We start from the raw sequence: 17,154 nt of genomic DNA, 5'->3' as shown, positions 1-17,154 counted from the left end.
AAAATAAACAGAAAATAAATGTTAGTTATATCACCAAGGAAAAAACCTATTTTTATTAAAGTATTACCTATAAAAATTTTTTGAAACCCGTTCTTTCATAAGCTTTATCTACTCTAGTAAAAATAATATTGTCATCTTCAAGAACGTAATGAGCCAATTTGAAGAATACTTAAAAACACTAACAAAATTTAACTGCAATGTTTTTAACGACATTACAACACTTTGAATAATAGTACAATGTCCTGTTGACTTTATTATAGGAATGCTTAGAGAAAACTAGCTAACACTTATTTTATACCTGCCAAATTCACGTGTATTAGATCCAAAGTGATAATTCTACTCATCTATAGATGAATACTGCCATTTGATACCCTGGGCTACATGGGTTAGAGACAAAAAGAAAATTCAGGGTCATTATAACTCATTTAGGCTATACACTCTCATTTAAATTTCTAGGTGTGTAGATTAACTGAAAATATTACACCATCAAGCAGGATGATGTAAGCCCTAAGCATCTAGTTAATATCCCTTTCCACACAATTTCCTGAAGCCTAAATGTCTCACTAGAATCTTCCAATGCCTTCCTCAATCTGTTTTTCTGCTTAGTTTACTTCAGTGGCAATTACTTACTTTTAAAAACAGATTTTTATATTTATCTACATCTACGATATTTTGTACGTTTCTCAAAGTATTATCCTATCAATCTTATCACTTCAATCTCTCAATGATCTTTAACAATCCATTCTCATAGTAAATAATGATTGTGTCAGAAAACCCTCCAGTGGGATTCACTTCATTGGTCACATGTACTTGCTTGCAAATGGGCTCTCTACTTAGATTTTGTAACCTTCACTAGTATCTTACTGGTCTATTCACCTAACACAACAATCCTTCCCTTTTCTCAATTTTTAAAACCATAATTCCTCAAAATACAGGTTTTGTTTTCATTTTCTTGGTTAGGATTTTTACATTTATCTACATTTAGTTATTTTGTGGGGCTTCCCATATGGTAAAGAATCCACCTGCCAAGCAGGAGACTCAAGTTCGATCCCTGGGTCGGGAAGAGTCCCTGGAGAAGGAAACAGCAACCCACTCCAGTATTCTTGCCTGGGAAATCTCATGGACAGAGAAGCCTGACAGGCTACAATCCCTGGGGTCACAAAGAGTCAGCTACAACTTAGCAACTAAACAACAACTTACTTTGTACTTTACACTTTATACCTAACTGACACATGTACTCTTACAAAAGAGAGCCCCATAAGATTTCAAAAGAAAATTTTTGTTTTTGAACGTACCTCTTAATCTTGCTTACTGGATGGAAAAATTTAAGAATTACTATTTTAAGGTCCTTAACTGCCCCCATCCCAAAAGAAGATACCATCATTTTCACTTCTTCTAAACAATTTAGTTATCGAATGTTAAGTACAGAAAAAAATATAACTTTAAAATCCAAATTTTAAAGATTTTAATGTGACTTTTATCTTATTTTTAGTAAGAATAGAGTTAAAAATCTTACTTTATGCATTTTAACTAGAATTAGCTTCACAACCATTTCTGCATTTGAGATTAAAGTATTTCATATTTTTCTGAAGATAATTTTACCCCCAAATTAGATTTAATTATAAATACGCATAATAGGGAACTTCTTCCTATGCCCTAAAAAAAAAGTCATTCATTATCATCATTGATATCTGCAGAAAAGGATGAAATGTACAACTTTAGCAATGGTAAAATACTTTGTTGAGTAAGCACAGGAATAAAGAATGTTAAAATGAAAATCAGAGGTATTAGATGTTCACTGACCAATTTAAGAAGCCAAAAGTGTAACTTATAGACATCTATTTTTCGGCCCTAAGGCTTCTAAGGAAAACAAGAGTAAATGGATCTTGCAAATCATGAATGCTTTCAAAACTGTCTATAGCACCCCACACTATCTGCTTCCTCCAAAGAAGTAAATAACCTTAAAACCGCAGGATACTAAAGAACACTTTTTTGCGGGGGGCGGAGGGTAGAAAGCAGGAACAAATTAGAAAAGTTGCCCTGCAGATTGCCCCAACTGTCTGATCAGTAAAATGCTAAAGAATTATTGTCATACCTCTGTTCTTATTTTTGTCCTCATTTCCCCCCAAATTATAACTCAAAGAAAAATAGGTCTTTTTTTTTCACTCCAGGGAAAGAAAACTTTGTGTATAAAAATTTACTACAAAAGCTCAAGAAAACACGCCACCATGATGAATCCCGTTGTAAAGAAGGACTCTGTGTTCTAGAGTCGATTTTTATGGAAAGTTAAAGATGAAGATTTTTCACAGCTTAATTTTTATATCATGCCAATTATTTTTGATTACATTCATACTCTAATGCAAACATCCAGTATTTGACAATCGAAAACTCCAAGACCACTGCCCACACAAACCAACTTAAAATCCCACTTTAAGACTCAGAACTATAAGGGAGAAAGATAGAAAATAGCAAAATGACAGACAATATTTTTAAAAATTACAGCTTTTGGATTCAGACAGAAAGTTAATTTCCAGTTCTGCCACTTACTTGTGGTGTTAATTCAGGTAAGTCACTTACCATCTAACTCTCAATTTTATTATAAAATGAGAATATACTTCAGAATTAAATGAAAATTTCCTGGATAGAAGTAGCACACATACCCTTCCCCTACAAATATTAATTACAAAAACCTTTGATTTCAAGCCCTGTTTTATAAAATTTATTTCATAGGCCTGTTTTCAAACTAAGAATGGAAACTGCAATTTCTAAAAATAACGTGTTTCTAAATTTTAATGACCAAAACAACCAAGAGAGGCTGAGGCTTTTGGATAAAACCTTAAAGAATGATGCTATCATTATACATTTTTTCTGAGGACAGCTGGAAGGTGCTTCACTATACTTTCTTCTTCCAACTCATCTAAACCCAGTGGAACCTCTAGTTGTCTTGATGTTTCTGATGTTTCCTTGTGGCTCCAATACATTTCCAACACATAAAAGAAAAAGAGATGAAAAGAAGCCACAGCTCCTAATAAACAATTTTTAAATAAACTATTTTATTGATGTAACATGCATGAAGTATGCCAAACAGTACACAATACTGAAGTTAATCTGGAAGTGGTATATAAACGAACATTACTGCTAATGAGCAACAGGGCAGAATTTAAAGCAATTCTGGTAGATTCTCAAAACCAAGTGTCTTGATGAATTGACATCATCAATATCACAAAATTCTTTCAAATACTTCCTGGGATCTACTACATATTATATCTTAAATGTCAGAGAAACAACTAAGTAACAAAACCAAGCCCTTGCCCACTTGCAGTTTAGGCTCCTGTGAAAAACTAAAAATTGAAAGATTTTATCACAAAAGCACCAAGTATAGAGCTACTTTTGTTTAACCTACTTAAAACTCACTAGCTACCTGACTCTGAGCAAGTTAAATAACCACTCTGAACCTCAGTTTCATCCTCAGTCAACTGCAGATTATAATAGGACCTACCATATACAGTTCTTGGGGGAATTTAATGAATATAGTACTAATAATGCCAGCCAAACAGTAAATGTTTAAATGTATAGCAGTCACTTAACACTACAATATGTTGACTTTTGATGATGATGCTGGAGCAGAAAACTTTGAAACTGTACTTTAAAGGGATAATTTATCACAGGAGTCTCTCTTCTCCTTATTCTGGGAAAAGTTTTCTAAAATACAATTTAAATCCAAATTTCAGATAAGCAAATATAATACTAAATGACCCCTGAAGTTACTGATAATTCTCATATGCTATTTAAAAAAGTTAGTTTGTTCCCTAGACAAATCACAATTACCAAAATTCAGGAACACTACTTATTACTATCATGTAAATAAACATAAAATTCAATGCTTCCTTATTTGTTGGAAATGAGGCTTAAAAGATTTAATAGTTGCCATTATTTTCTCATAATTTAATATAAATAACTTATGTTTTCCCTACTATTCCAGGGCTCAAGAAAAAAAGATTTCTACCTTCTAAGCAATTAAAAACCTGAAGCTTAGGACATGTCATATTTTCAAAGCAGGGCTGATATGGAAACTGAGAGACTAGAGAAACTAAGAAACTAAGAAAAATGGGACACTGTGGCCATGGGGATGCATTAGTGGTACTTACAAAAAAACAAATTCTAGACCAGGGCTGTCCAACAGAAATATAACATAAACCACAAATGTACTTTTTTCCAGTTTTTCATAAGTGACTGTGTTTTTTTAAATTGAGGTATATAGCTGGTTTACAATGTTGTGTTAGCTTCTGGTACACAGCAAAACCATCCAGCTGTACATACATGTTCTTTTTCATATTCTGTCCCACTGTGGCTTATCACAGGATATTTAACATAGTTATTACCTGTGTTAAATGGTAGGACCTTGTTTTATCTTTTTATATGCAGCAGCTTGTATCTACTAATCCCAAACTCCCAATTTATCCACCCCCCCTTTTGATAACTCTAAGTTTGTACACTATGTTTGTAAGCCTGTTTTTACTTTGTAAATAAGTTCATTTGCTTTTTTTTTTTGGCCACGTCATGCATGTTATGGGATCTTAGTTCCCCAATCAGGGATTCGACTTGGGTCTCCTCAATGAAAGCACAGAGTCCTAACCACTTGACCACTAGGGAATTCAATATTTGTAACTTTTTTTTTTTTTAAGGTCCCACCTGTAAGTGGTATCAAATGGTATTTCTCTGACTTCATTTAGTATGATAATCTCTAGGTCTATCCATGTTGCTGCAAATGGCATTATATCATTCTTTTAATGGCTGAGTAGTATTCCATCATGTGTGTGTATGTATACATATATGTATCTCGCATCTCTTTTATCCATTCATCTGTTGATGGACATTAAGGGTACTTCCGGGTCTTGCCTATTGTAAATAATGGGTTGGCTAAAAAGTTCCTTCAGTTTTTAAGTAAAAATAAAAGATATTTTTTATCTTCACCAAGAACTTTATTGAACAATGCATTCATCATTTTGTTTCACTACCTTCTGCCATTTTTCAGGCAGCTTCGTAATACCATCTTCCCAAAACTTTTTATCTTTTTGAACAAAAACTTCCAGGTGCTTTCTACAGTCTCAGGAACTATAATATTTATTAAGAGATTTTTGTGAAGACCAAAATAAATGGAAATCTGAAGGTGAAAGGTCTTGTGAAAATGGCAGATGAATCAGGATTTTCCAGCCAAGCTGTAACAGTTTTTTCCTGGTCAACAAAGAAATGGACAGCCTTGCGTTAGTCTGATGGAAGACTGTGCGTTTTCTGTTAACTAATTTCAGACACTTCTGTTGAGTGCTGGTTTCAGTTGGTCTCGGTGGGAGAAGTACATGTTGGGATTAATCATTTGGTTTTCCAGAAGGAGCTCATAATAGAAGACTCCCTTTCCAATCCTACCATCTACATTACCTTCTTTGGATGAAGACTGGCCTTTAAATGTCGTTGGTGGTGGTTCGTTTCACCTGCCCCACAATCTATTTCTGCTTCACATTATTGTACCGTATCCCCTTTTCACCACCCGGCACAATTTGTTTTAAAAACAGAATGTTTTCCTTACAAGTAGAAAATTACATGTGGAAATACGGTCAAGAAATTTTTTTTTGCTTAACTTAACGCTATACCCCAAACCAAAGTGATTAATACCATAGCCAAGCTGGTGCAAATGATTTTTAATGCTTGATTTGGATATTTTGAATATACTGGCTATCTCCAGCCTAGCATAACGTTGGTTATTCTCAATTAATACCTTGATTTGATTGCTACCAACTTCAACTGCTCTACCTGACCACGGAGCATTGGCCAGCAAGAAATCTCCAGCCAGAATCTTTACAAGCCACTTTTAACACATTCAATTAGTCACAGCACCTTCTCCATACACTGAACGAATCTTTTCTTCTTTCAGTTGCATTTTTACCTTTCTTGAATAAAGCACAATATATTGAAAATGTTACTTTTTTCTTCCATCTTCAATATTAAAATGGCTCCACAAAAATTCACCAATTTTGATTTTAAATGCATAGTGATATGACAACTGTCACAGTACAATCTAAAATGTTTCAAATTAAGTTAAAGACAGCTAAGCGCTACTAGAGCCGTCTTACAGAAAACTGAACCAAATTTTTGGCCAACCCAACAGCGCTGTCACGAACATGGGGTGCACGGATCTTTTTGTACAATAGTTCTGTCTGGATACATGCCCAGGAATGGGACTGCTAGATCATATGGCATCTCCATTCTCAATTTTTTAAGCAACCTCCATACTGTTTTCCATTGTGGCTGCATGAATTCACACTCACACTAGTAATATAAAGGAGGGTTCCTTTTTCTCCACACCCTCTCCTACAAATTTATAATTTGTAGATTTTTAATGATGGCCAGTTTTAACTGGTGTGAGGTTTTACTTCAGTGTAGTTTTGGTTTGTATTTCTCTTAATAATTAACCATGTTGACCATTCCATGTGCCCACTAGTAATCTGTATGCTTTCTTTAGAGAAATGGCTACTTTAGGATTTCTACCCATTTTTAAAAATTGGGTTTTTTTGTTTTGTTTTGTTACTGAGCTCTTTGTATCTTTTGGAAATTAAGCCCTTGTCAGCTCCATCATTTGCAAATATTTTCTTAGTCCATAGGTGGCTTTTTTGCTTTCTTTATGGTTTTCTTTGCTATGCAAGCTTCTAAATTTGATCAGTTTCCACTTTTTTATTTTTGCTTTTATTTCTTTTGCCTTTGGGAGACTGACCTAAGAAAACACTGATACAACTTACGTCAGAGAATGTTTTACCTATGTTCTGTTCTAGGAGTTTTATAGTATCGTGTCTTATATTTAAGTCCTTAAGCCATTTTGAGTTTATTTTTGTGTATGGTGTGAGAGTGTTACATAAACGCATTTTTAAACTTTGTAGTAATCACATTAACAAGAGTAAAAGGAAACAGGAGAAATTAACTTTAATATTTACTTCCAACATATTAAAAATTATTTTCACATGCCATTAAAATTTCAGAGACATTTCACATTTTATAATACTAAGTCTTCAAGATTCAGCATCTAATTTACAATTACAAAACATTTCAATTTGGAACAGCTACACTTCAAGTATTCCAAAGCCACATGCGACAGGCAGATTGACAGAAACAGGAAGTAAAATACTGGTTTCTGGGGAAGGATGGGAAAATGAGAAGAACCTATTAATGGGTAGTGATTCTTTTGAGGGTGATGAGAATGTTCTGGAATTAGATACTGGTAATAGTTGCACAACCCTGTGAATATACTAAAAATCACTGAATTATACAAAAGAGTAGTTTTTTTTCCCCCTTTTAATTTGAAGGAAAAATTGTCACATATAGCTAGTGGGTACAGTATTAGACAGAGCAGCTCCACAGAACCAGGAAGCAGTAGCCTCTCCAATTACAACAACAGTGTGCCATTAAAATTTTACTTTCTGGACTGTTGTCATCACACTTGACACAATCTAGATGCAGAATAACTAAGGTTCTGAACCTTATATAAGTTTCATGAATATTTACTGAGTACACACTATCTGCAAAGCAAATAGGTACTGGTGGTAAAAGCATCAACAGCAATGTTCTCTAACATAACTTAAAGCCATAAACAAATTTTCATTCTAAGGTATTACACAACAAATTAATTTTTTTTACATAATCACAACAGTAAAAGATGTTTATCAGTTTTCACAATCCACAGTCAAAAAATAAATTATATAATTTTTAAAAGAAGTGTAGGATACTAGGAGGGTCATGAAGAAGATTCCCTGAGGAAACCATCATTAAAATTAATTTAGGTAAGGCCAATGACAGCATTTCAGGCGGAAAGTTCATCCTGTAGAAAACAGAGGCAAAGAAGGACTTGGCAAGTTTAGGAACTGAAAAGTCACCAATGTAACTAAAATATACAGAATAAAAGCAGGGGGAAAAAAAGAGCAGAAATGAGGAAGGAAAAGTAGGCAACAGCCAGATTATGCAGGGTCATGAAGAACAGTGAGAAAAACAGTTGTGGCATGACAAAAAGGTTTGGGTCTTTTAAAACAACTTGTCTGTAGTGGGAGGGAAATGCCTGGAGAGAGATTAAAGTAGATACACAGAAAAAGGTTAGGAATCCAGCAAGAATTATTAGAAAGTTCACTGAGATGAAGAGAAGTAGCTGAATTAAGAGAGGCAGGAGGTAAAATATATAGGACTCAGTTATTACATATGTCAAGTGTATGATCTTAAGGAGGGAAACAAGGATCACTCTTATGGTTTTGATTTTCCACTGGGTGGATGGTGAAACAACTAAGATGAGGAAACATGAAATTGAAGGGTCAGAGAGAAAATTAAAAAGGCAAAGAGAGAAGAAAAAATAAAAGAAGAGGAGAGAAAATAAAAAATTCCATTTTAGACATGTTGAAAAAAGATGTCTACAAAAATCCCAAAATGTCAAGTAGACAGCTGAAAATTCAGAGTGATCTGGGCTGATGATATGGTGAGCAAGAGGAAAATTCAGGATAATCTGTTATCACTGGCACCAAAGAAAGAAAAATGTTTCAAAGAGTAGCTAATGTTGCTGAGAGATTAATAATAATAATAGCTACTATACCTTATAAGTTGTATCCTGATTTATATGTAATAATTCATTTAATCCTCACAATAATTTCATGTGTCTACCAATAAGGAAACTAAGACACAAAGAGATCACACAGAGCTAATAATCAGCAAAGCCCGGTTTCAAAAGTGATGTAGGAGACACGGCATATACTTTCTATTTCATTATCATCAATTACAGGATGCCGCGCTGTTTGCCAATTAAAAAAAAAAAATTTACACTATGACACAGTTTTTATCATTTAGAATTTTTACACAAATTCAAAGAGACTTCATATTTTACATACATCATTCTTAAGACTACATAAAGAAAAATAAGCAAACTTTATTTTCTTCACAGTGAAAGCCCTAAACATGTATACACACAATTCTGAAAACACACACAAGAAACTGGCAATGGGGGCGGGGGGGGGGGGGGGAAATGCCTTAGGGCAGGGATACAAAGAACTATGAATCTGAGATAAATGAGAGGCTATGGTGCTGTTTGAAAAATATTTTAAAGACACACACATACAACTTTTGTTACAGAACACTTTTAAAAGCCTGATGGACAGCAGCAGGAAGGTGCTTGCACAGTGAAAAGATAAAAGCACCCTTTATACCTGATCGTACATGAAAGGTGAGGGAGTGAAGGGCAATGATCAGAACTCTTCCAAACACTGACCATAAAGGGGGAAGTGAGAAAGAAAGCAGTAGTTTGGACAGAGAAAGAGGGCAGAAGGTTGATTTTCTTCACAACACAGCCATTAGGCATTATGTTTAAATGCTCATGGGATAGCTACGGTAGAGGGCTGAGAAATTAAAAATAAGGATGACAGATAATGTAACGAAGAAGGTAGAATTGGCTAGAATGGGTGAAATCCTGAATGAGAATAATAAATACCCAAACTGAAAATCAACTACTCTTAGATCCAGAGACTGGAAGTTACAGACTCAACCACTGGCTCCAAAACAGAGACAAATGGGCAGAAAAAGAGAATCAAACCAGAACGAAAGATCACAAGCATCTCTGCTTGAACCGTTACCAAAGAATGAAAACCTAAATTATAGTTGACATTGCTGGAGGCACAGTGGGGATAAGTTTGAGAGTGAAAAACTTCCAGAAGACTCTACCACTTTTCTGAAGTTTTACCTCCAGGATTCCTATGAGGTTTTCTGAGAGAAGATCAGAGAAAACTCCTTTCAAGATTCTGGCAAGGGAAGGAAGAAAGAAGCCATTTTTCTCACTTAGAAATAAACCCAGAGTATTTGGTTGTTCCTAACAAGGCCTGCCCTCCTCAAGAGAAACTATTTTGCCAGAGCGTAACATCAACTGGGGTTCTAACAGATCCAACTCATCTGAGAGAGGGGGCAATATCCTCCAGCCCCCTCTAGCCTGACACCTACAGCTATTGCAAATAGTAAATACAGCCTAATAGCTAGCCAGATAAACATAAAAGCTCATTCTAAAGGCCTACTTACATGGTTCCTTTTATCAGATACACATGCCTCACTTTCAAGAAGAAAATTACATGGCATACTAAAACACAAAAAACACAGTTTAAAAAGGCAGAGCAAGCATCAGAACCAGACTCAGATATGGCAGAAGTGTCGGAATTAGACTGGAAATTTAAAACTATGACTAACATGCTAAGTGCTCTAAGAGAAAGAGTTGACAACATCCAAAACAGATAGATAATGTAAGGAGACAGATGGAAACTCTAAGGATCAAAAGTAAATAAATCAAAAATATTGTCTAACCAATAAAAAAATGCTTTTGATAAACTCTTTAGTACCTAAACATGGAGAAAGAATCAGTGAGCTGGAAGAAATGTCAATAAATGTCCAAAACTGAAATAAGAGTAATGGGAATACCAGAAGGAGAAGAAAAGAAGAAATATTTGAAGCAGTAATAACTGAGATTTCCCCTAAATTAACGATAGACACCAAATCACAGATTCAGGAAACACAAGAGTTCAAACCAAGCTAAATCTCCCCCAAATCGATACCAAAGTGTGTTGTTGTTGTTGTTTAGTCGCTAAGTCGTGTCCAACTCTTTGAGACACCATGGCCTGTAGCCCACCAGGCTCCTCTGTCCATGGGATTTCCAAGGCAGGAATAACATTCAAACTGAAGAAAATCAAAACAAAACACCTTGAAAGAAGCAAAAGGGAAAAAGGCACCTTGCCTACAGAGGACTGCTCTACATTAGACTTCTCTTTAGAATTCATGAAAACTACATGAAAAAACTGATATATTTCAAATGTTTAAAAAAAAAAAAAAAGCCCCCTAAAATTCAGCACCCATTTATGATAAAAACTCTTCAAAAATGGGCATGGGCATAGAAGGAACCTACCTCAACATAATAAAGGCCCTATACAACAAACCCACAGCAAGCAAACATTATTCTCAACAGTGAAAAACTGAAAGCATTCCCTCTAAGATCAGTGAACAAGACAAGGGTGTCAACTCTCACCACTATTATTCAGCATAAGTTTGGAAGTCCTAGCTATGGCAATCAGAGAAGAAAAAGAATTAAAAGGAATCCAGATTGGAAAAGAACAAGTAAAATTCTCACTGTACACAGATGACATGACACTATACACAGAAAACCCTAAAGATACTATCACAAAATTTATTAGAGCTAATCAGTGATTAGCTCTAATCACTGGTTACAAAATCAATACACAGAAAGCACTTGCATTTCTATACATTAACAATAAAAAATCATAAAGAGAAATTAAGGAATCAATCCCATTTACCATCACAACAAAAAGAACAAAATACCTAAGAATAAACCTACCTAATGAGACAAAAGTGCTGTATACAGAAAACTATAAGACACTGATGAAAGAAATCAAAGATAACTTAAACAGGGGGAGATATTCCATGTTCCTGGGTAGGAAGAATCAATACTGTGAATATGACTATACTACCAAATGTAACCTACAGATTCAATGCAATCCCTATCAAACTACTAATGGCACTTTTCACAGAACCAGAACAAAAAATTTCACAATTCGTATGGAAACACAAAAGACCCCAAATAGCCAAGGCAATTTTGAGAAAGAAGAATGGAACTGGAGGAATCAACTTCCCTAACTTCAGACTATACTACAAAGCTACAGTCAATCCAGTAGTATGGTACTGGCACAAAAACAGAAATACAAACCAAAGGAACAAGACAGAAAGCCCAGAGATAAACCCATTCACCTATGGGCACCTTATCTTTGACAAAGGAGGCAAGAATATATGATGGGGAAAAGATAGGCTCTTCAAATAAGTGGTGCTGGGAGAACTGGACAGTCACATGTAAAAGGATGAAACTAGAACACTTCCTAACACCACACACAAAGATAAACTCAAAATGGACTAAAGCCCTAAATGTAAGACCAGAAACTATAAACCTCTTAGAGAAAACACAGGCAGAACACTATATGACATAAACCACAGCAAGATCCTCTATGACCCAAACAGAGTAATGGAAATAAAAACAAAAATAAGTGGGACAGAACCAAACATAAAAGCTTTTGCGTAGCAAAGAAAACTATAAACAAGGTGAAAAGACAACCCTCAGACTGGCAGAAAATAATAGCAAATGAAACAACTGACAAAGGATTAATTTCCAAATTATACAAGCAGCTCATACAACAAACAACCCAATCAAAAGTCAGGCAAAAGACCTAAACAGATATTTCTCCAAAGAAGACATATACATGGTTAATAGACACATGAAAAGATACTCAATATTGCTCATTGCTCATCGCTCAGAGAAATGCAAATCAAAACTACAATGAGATATTATTACCTCACCCTGGTCAGAATGACCATCATCAAAAAATTCACAAATGATAAACGCTGGAGAGGGTGTGGAGAAAACGGAACTCTCTTGCACTGTTGGTGGGCATGTCAACTGATACAGCCACCATGAAAGACACCATGTAGACTCCTCAAAAAAACTGGGAGTAGAACTACCATATGACCCAGCAATCCCACTACCAGGCATATACCTTAAGGAAATCAAAATTCAAAAAGGCACATGCACCCCAGTGCTCACTGCAGTACTAGGACAACAGCTAGGACATGGAAGCAACCTAGATGTCCATCATGAGATGAATGGATAAAGAAACTGTTGTACATAAGTACAATGGAATATTAGTCATAAAAAAGAACACATCTGAGTCAGTTCTAATGAGGAGGATGAACCTAGAGCCTATTATACAGACTGCAGTAAGATAGAGGGAAAAAAAAAAGAAACAACAAATACCATACAGGGAATCTAGAAAGATGGCACTGATGAACCCATGTACAGGGCAGCAATGGAGACACAGACACAGAAAGTAGACCTATGGATACAGGAGGGGAGGGGAGGAAGAAGAGAGTGGGATGAGTGAAGATAGTAACACGGAAGCACACACACTTCCACATGTAGAACAGACAGCTAATGAGAATTTGCTCTATGACTCAGGAAGTCTAACCAGGGCTCCGTAACAACCTGGAGGCGGCAAGGGGTGGGAGGTGGGGGGAGGTCACGGGCGGGGGACACATGTATACACATGACTGGCTCATGTTGATGTATGAGGCGGCCAACACTATACTGTGAAGCAATTATGCTCCAACTAAAAATAAATTTTAAAAAAGAAAAAAGTCCCACAAACCTAGATTTTAATATACAACAAAATTATCTCTCAGAAATCAAGAATAAAGACATTTCAGGCAAACAAAAAATTGAGGGAATCTGTTGCCAGCAGACCTGCTTTGCAAGAAATATTACAAGAAATTTTTCAGAAAGAAGGGTAATGATATAGATCATAAACTTTAAATGTAGATAAAGAAAGGAACAGCATTACGAAAGGAATAAATGAAGATAAAATAAAACATGTACTACCTATGAAGTAATGTAATGTTATTTGGAAGAGCACTTTTTTTTTGGCTGTGCCACACAGCTTGTGGGATCTTAAGTTCCCCACCAGGGATGGAACCCAGGACCCTGGCAATGGAAGCATGGAGTCCTAATCACTGGACCACCAGGGATTTTCCAGGAGGACACTTTTAAGTAAGTGTATACGGCACATTCAAGGGTAACTACTAGAAAAGCTTCTTTAAAAAAGCACAATTGCTATGCTAAGAAGAAAAAAGCCAGAATCATATAAAATAATCAAGTAAAGCAAGATAAGGCAGAAAAGAATGGAAGGTGAAAGAACAAGGCAAGGAGCAGAAAACCATTTAAAAAATACGGTAGGCACTAATCGAATAAATGATAATCTTAAATGTCAATGGTATAAATATAATAATACAATATACTACTGAAGTGGATAAAAAAAGATTCAACTTTATGTTGTCTGTAAAAATCGCACTTTAAATACAAAGACACAGCTACAATAGCAATAAAGGGAAGAAAAAAACTGAAAGTCGAAAAAACACAAAAGAAAAGCTCTGCAACACAGAATTGTCGCAGACCTCTTGAATATGACACCAAAACATAGGCAACAAAAGTAAAAATAAAATGGATTACATCAAGATGAGAAACTTCTGTGTATCAAAGGATACAATCAACAGAGTGAAAAGGCAAACTGTGGAATGGGAGAAAATATTTGCAAATCATATAAATGACAAGTCATTAATATCCAAAATACACAAAGAGCTCTTGAACTCAACAACCAGAAACAAACCACCTATTTTAAAAATGGGCAAAGAACTTGAACAGATTATTTCTTCACACAATATACAAATGGTCATCAAGCAAATAAAGAGGCTCAACATCACTGTGTAGTTACCATTAGGAAAATGCAAATCAAAACCACGAGATAACCACTTCACATCCACTGAGATGGCTACTATGAAATAAAAATGGAAATAACAAGAGTTGGCAAGGATGTGGAGAAATTGGAACCCTGAGCACTGCTGGCAGGAATATAAAATGGTGCAGCCACAATGGAAAACAGTTTGGTTCATCAAAAAATTGAAAACAAAATTGCCATGTGATCCAGCAATTCCACTTCTGGGTATATACTCATGAGAAATGAGACAGAGTCTCAAATACGAAAATCTGCACGCTCTTGTTCATGACAGTATTATTCAAAAAACCAAAAGGTAGAAGCTACCTGTCTATTGGCGGATGAACAGATAAACAAAATGTGGTCTATACATACAATGGAATATTATCCAGCTCTAAAAAAAGGAAGGAAATCTGACACATGCTACAACATGGATGCACCTTGAGGACATCATGCTAACTGAAATCCATCACAGAAAGACAAATATTGTATGACTTTACTTAGAGTCAGAAAGTAAAATAGTAATTGCCCAGGCTAGGGACAGAGAGGAAAAAGGAGTTATTGTCCACTGGGTACAGAGTCAGTTTTGCTCCATGAAAATATTCTGAAGACTTGGATACACAGCAATGTGAATGGTTAAGATAGTAACTTTTGTGTGTATTTTATCACAATTTGGGGGGACAAAAATTAAAGAATGGAGAAAAGTATACTATGTTAACACTAATCAAAGAAAGCTGTAGTCATTTTAATTTCAGATAAGTTCAAAGCAAGGAAAATTACCAGAGGGACATCACATAATGATAAACAGGTCAATTATCCAATATAATGTTAAAAATACTTAAATTGGGAAATTCTCTGGTAGCCCACTGGTTAGGACTTAGTGTATTCACTGCCAGGCCCCAGGTTTGAAATCTGGTCAGGGAACTAAGATTCTGTAAAACTCAAGGTGTGGCAAAAAAATAAAATAAAAATAAAAAACTTAAACTGTATGAGCACAAGAGAATTTCAAAATACATGGGGCAAAAGCAATAGAACCTTAAAAGGAAAAACAGATGAGTCCAGTGTTATAGCCAGAGACTTCAACATTCCAGCATCAGTATCTGACAGAACCAGCAGGCAGAAAAACAAAAACAGAGTTGAACTAATCAACACCAACAATCAAACTGGATCTGTTATAATTGATATTTATAGACTACTTCATCCAACAAAGGGCAAGATTCACATTCTTCTCAAGGTCACAAAGAATATTCACCAGGCAGACATATCTTGGTGCCATAAAACACACCTTACAAATTCAAAAGAAGAGAAACTATACAAAAATTGCTTTCAGAACACAACAGAAATAAACTTGAAATCAATGACAGAAAGATAGCAAGAAAACCTCAAAATACTAAACAGAGTTCTAAATAATACATGGGTGAAATAAGACAAACTAAGAGAAATTTTAAAATATTTTGAAATTTGAAAACAAAAATACAACAAAATTGAGGGATTTGGTGAAGTAGTGCTTAGAGCAAACTTTACACTGAATGCATATATTAGAAAAGGAGAAAAATAAAAATCACTAATCTAAGATTCTACCTTATGGAACTAAAAAAAGAAAAAATTAAATACAAAGTGAGCAAAAGAAAAAACAATTTAAAAATTAGAGCAGAAATCCATGAAACTGAGAACACAAAATAAACAAAGGAAAACCAACCAAAGCAAAAGCAGGTCCTTTGAAAAATCAAGTAAATTGATAGGTCTCTGATGCTGCTGCTGCTAAGTCGCTTCAGTCGTGTCCGACTGTGAGACCCCATAGACGGCAGCCCACCAGGCAAGCCTGTCCCTGGGATTCTCCAGGCAAGAACAAAAACTGGAGTGGGTTGCCATTTCCTTCTCCAATGCATGAAAGTGAAAAGTAAAAGTAAATTCACTCAGTCATGTCCAACTCTTAGCGACCCCATGGACTGCAGCCTACCAGGCTCCTCCGTCCATGGGATTTTCCAGGTAAGAGTACTGGAGATAGGTCTCTACACAGGTTAAAAAATAGCAAAAGGCAAGACACAAATTATTAAATATCAGAAATGAAAGAAGCCGCCTCTGCTAATCCCATGGACATCAAAGGAATAAAAGAGTATTACAAATGACTACGCTCACAAATTTGATAACCTAGATGTAGTGAATTGATTCCCTAAAAGACAATCTGTTAAAACTTGGAAAGACAAGTAGACACTCTGAATAGGACTGTATCAATTAAGAAGGCTGAATTAATAGTAATTTTTCAAAACAAACAACGCCAGGCCCAGGTGTGTCAATGATGAATTCTACCAAACATTTAAGGAAGAGATTCTCTACAATCTCTTTCACAGAATAGTGGTAAAAGGACCATTCCGAATTCATTCTGTGAGGCCAGCATTACCCTAATACTAAAAGGAGACAAACACAGACAAAAGGAAAACTACAGACCAGCATCTCTCATGAACAAGGATGTAAAAATTGTCAACAAAATATTAGCAAACTGACTCCAACAATATATAAAAATAATTACATACAACCAAGTGAGACTTAATCCAGGTATACAAGCCTGGTTCAACATTCAAAAATCAGTTACTGTAACCCATCCCATTTAACAGGCTAAAAAAGAAAAACCAGATGACCATATCAAAAGCTGCAGGAAAATCATCTGATAAAATTCAACACTCGCTCTTAGAGGAGGAGGCGGTCGCCGCTGCAGCGGAGCTCAGTGCCACCCGCTCTTGTTCCTGACTCCCCGCTGTTCGCTCTCGCCGAG

General features: G+C 35.5%; 1 protein-coding gene and 1 long non-coding RNA gene across 3 annotated transcripts in view; both read right to left on the bottom strand.

Annotated features, from left to right (window-relative positions):
* Window positions 1-17,154, bottom strand: part of UBE2K (ubiquitin conjugating enzyme E2 K) — a 71,540-nt gene that overhangs the window by 29,466 nt on the left and 24,920 nt on the right. The gene's annotated exons all lie outside the window — the stretch shown is intronic.
* LOC133071800 (uncharacterized) lies at window positions 5-17,134 on the bottom strand. The gene is made up of 3 exons (XR_009696540.1): window positions 16,081-17,134; window positions 1,296-1,311; window positions 5-377 (listed from the first exon to the last, which is right to left on the bottom strand). It is a non-coding gene; the product is annotated as an uncharacterized LOC133071800 (long non-coding RNA).

The sequence above is a fragment of the Dama dama genome, chromosome 17 (genome assembly GCF_033118175.1).
Source record: "Dama dama isolate Ldn47 chromosome 17, ASM3311817v1, whole genome shotgun sequence".
Classification (NCBI taxonomy): domain Eukaryota; kingdom Metazoa; phylum Chordata; class Mammalia; order Artiodactyla; family Cervidae; genus Dama; species Dama dama.
This window is presented reverse-complemented; position numbering and strand designations above follow the sequence as displayed.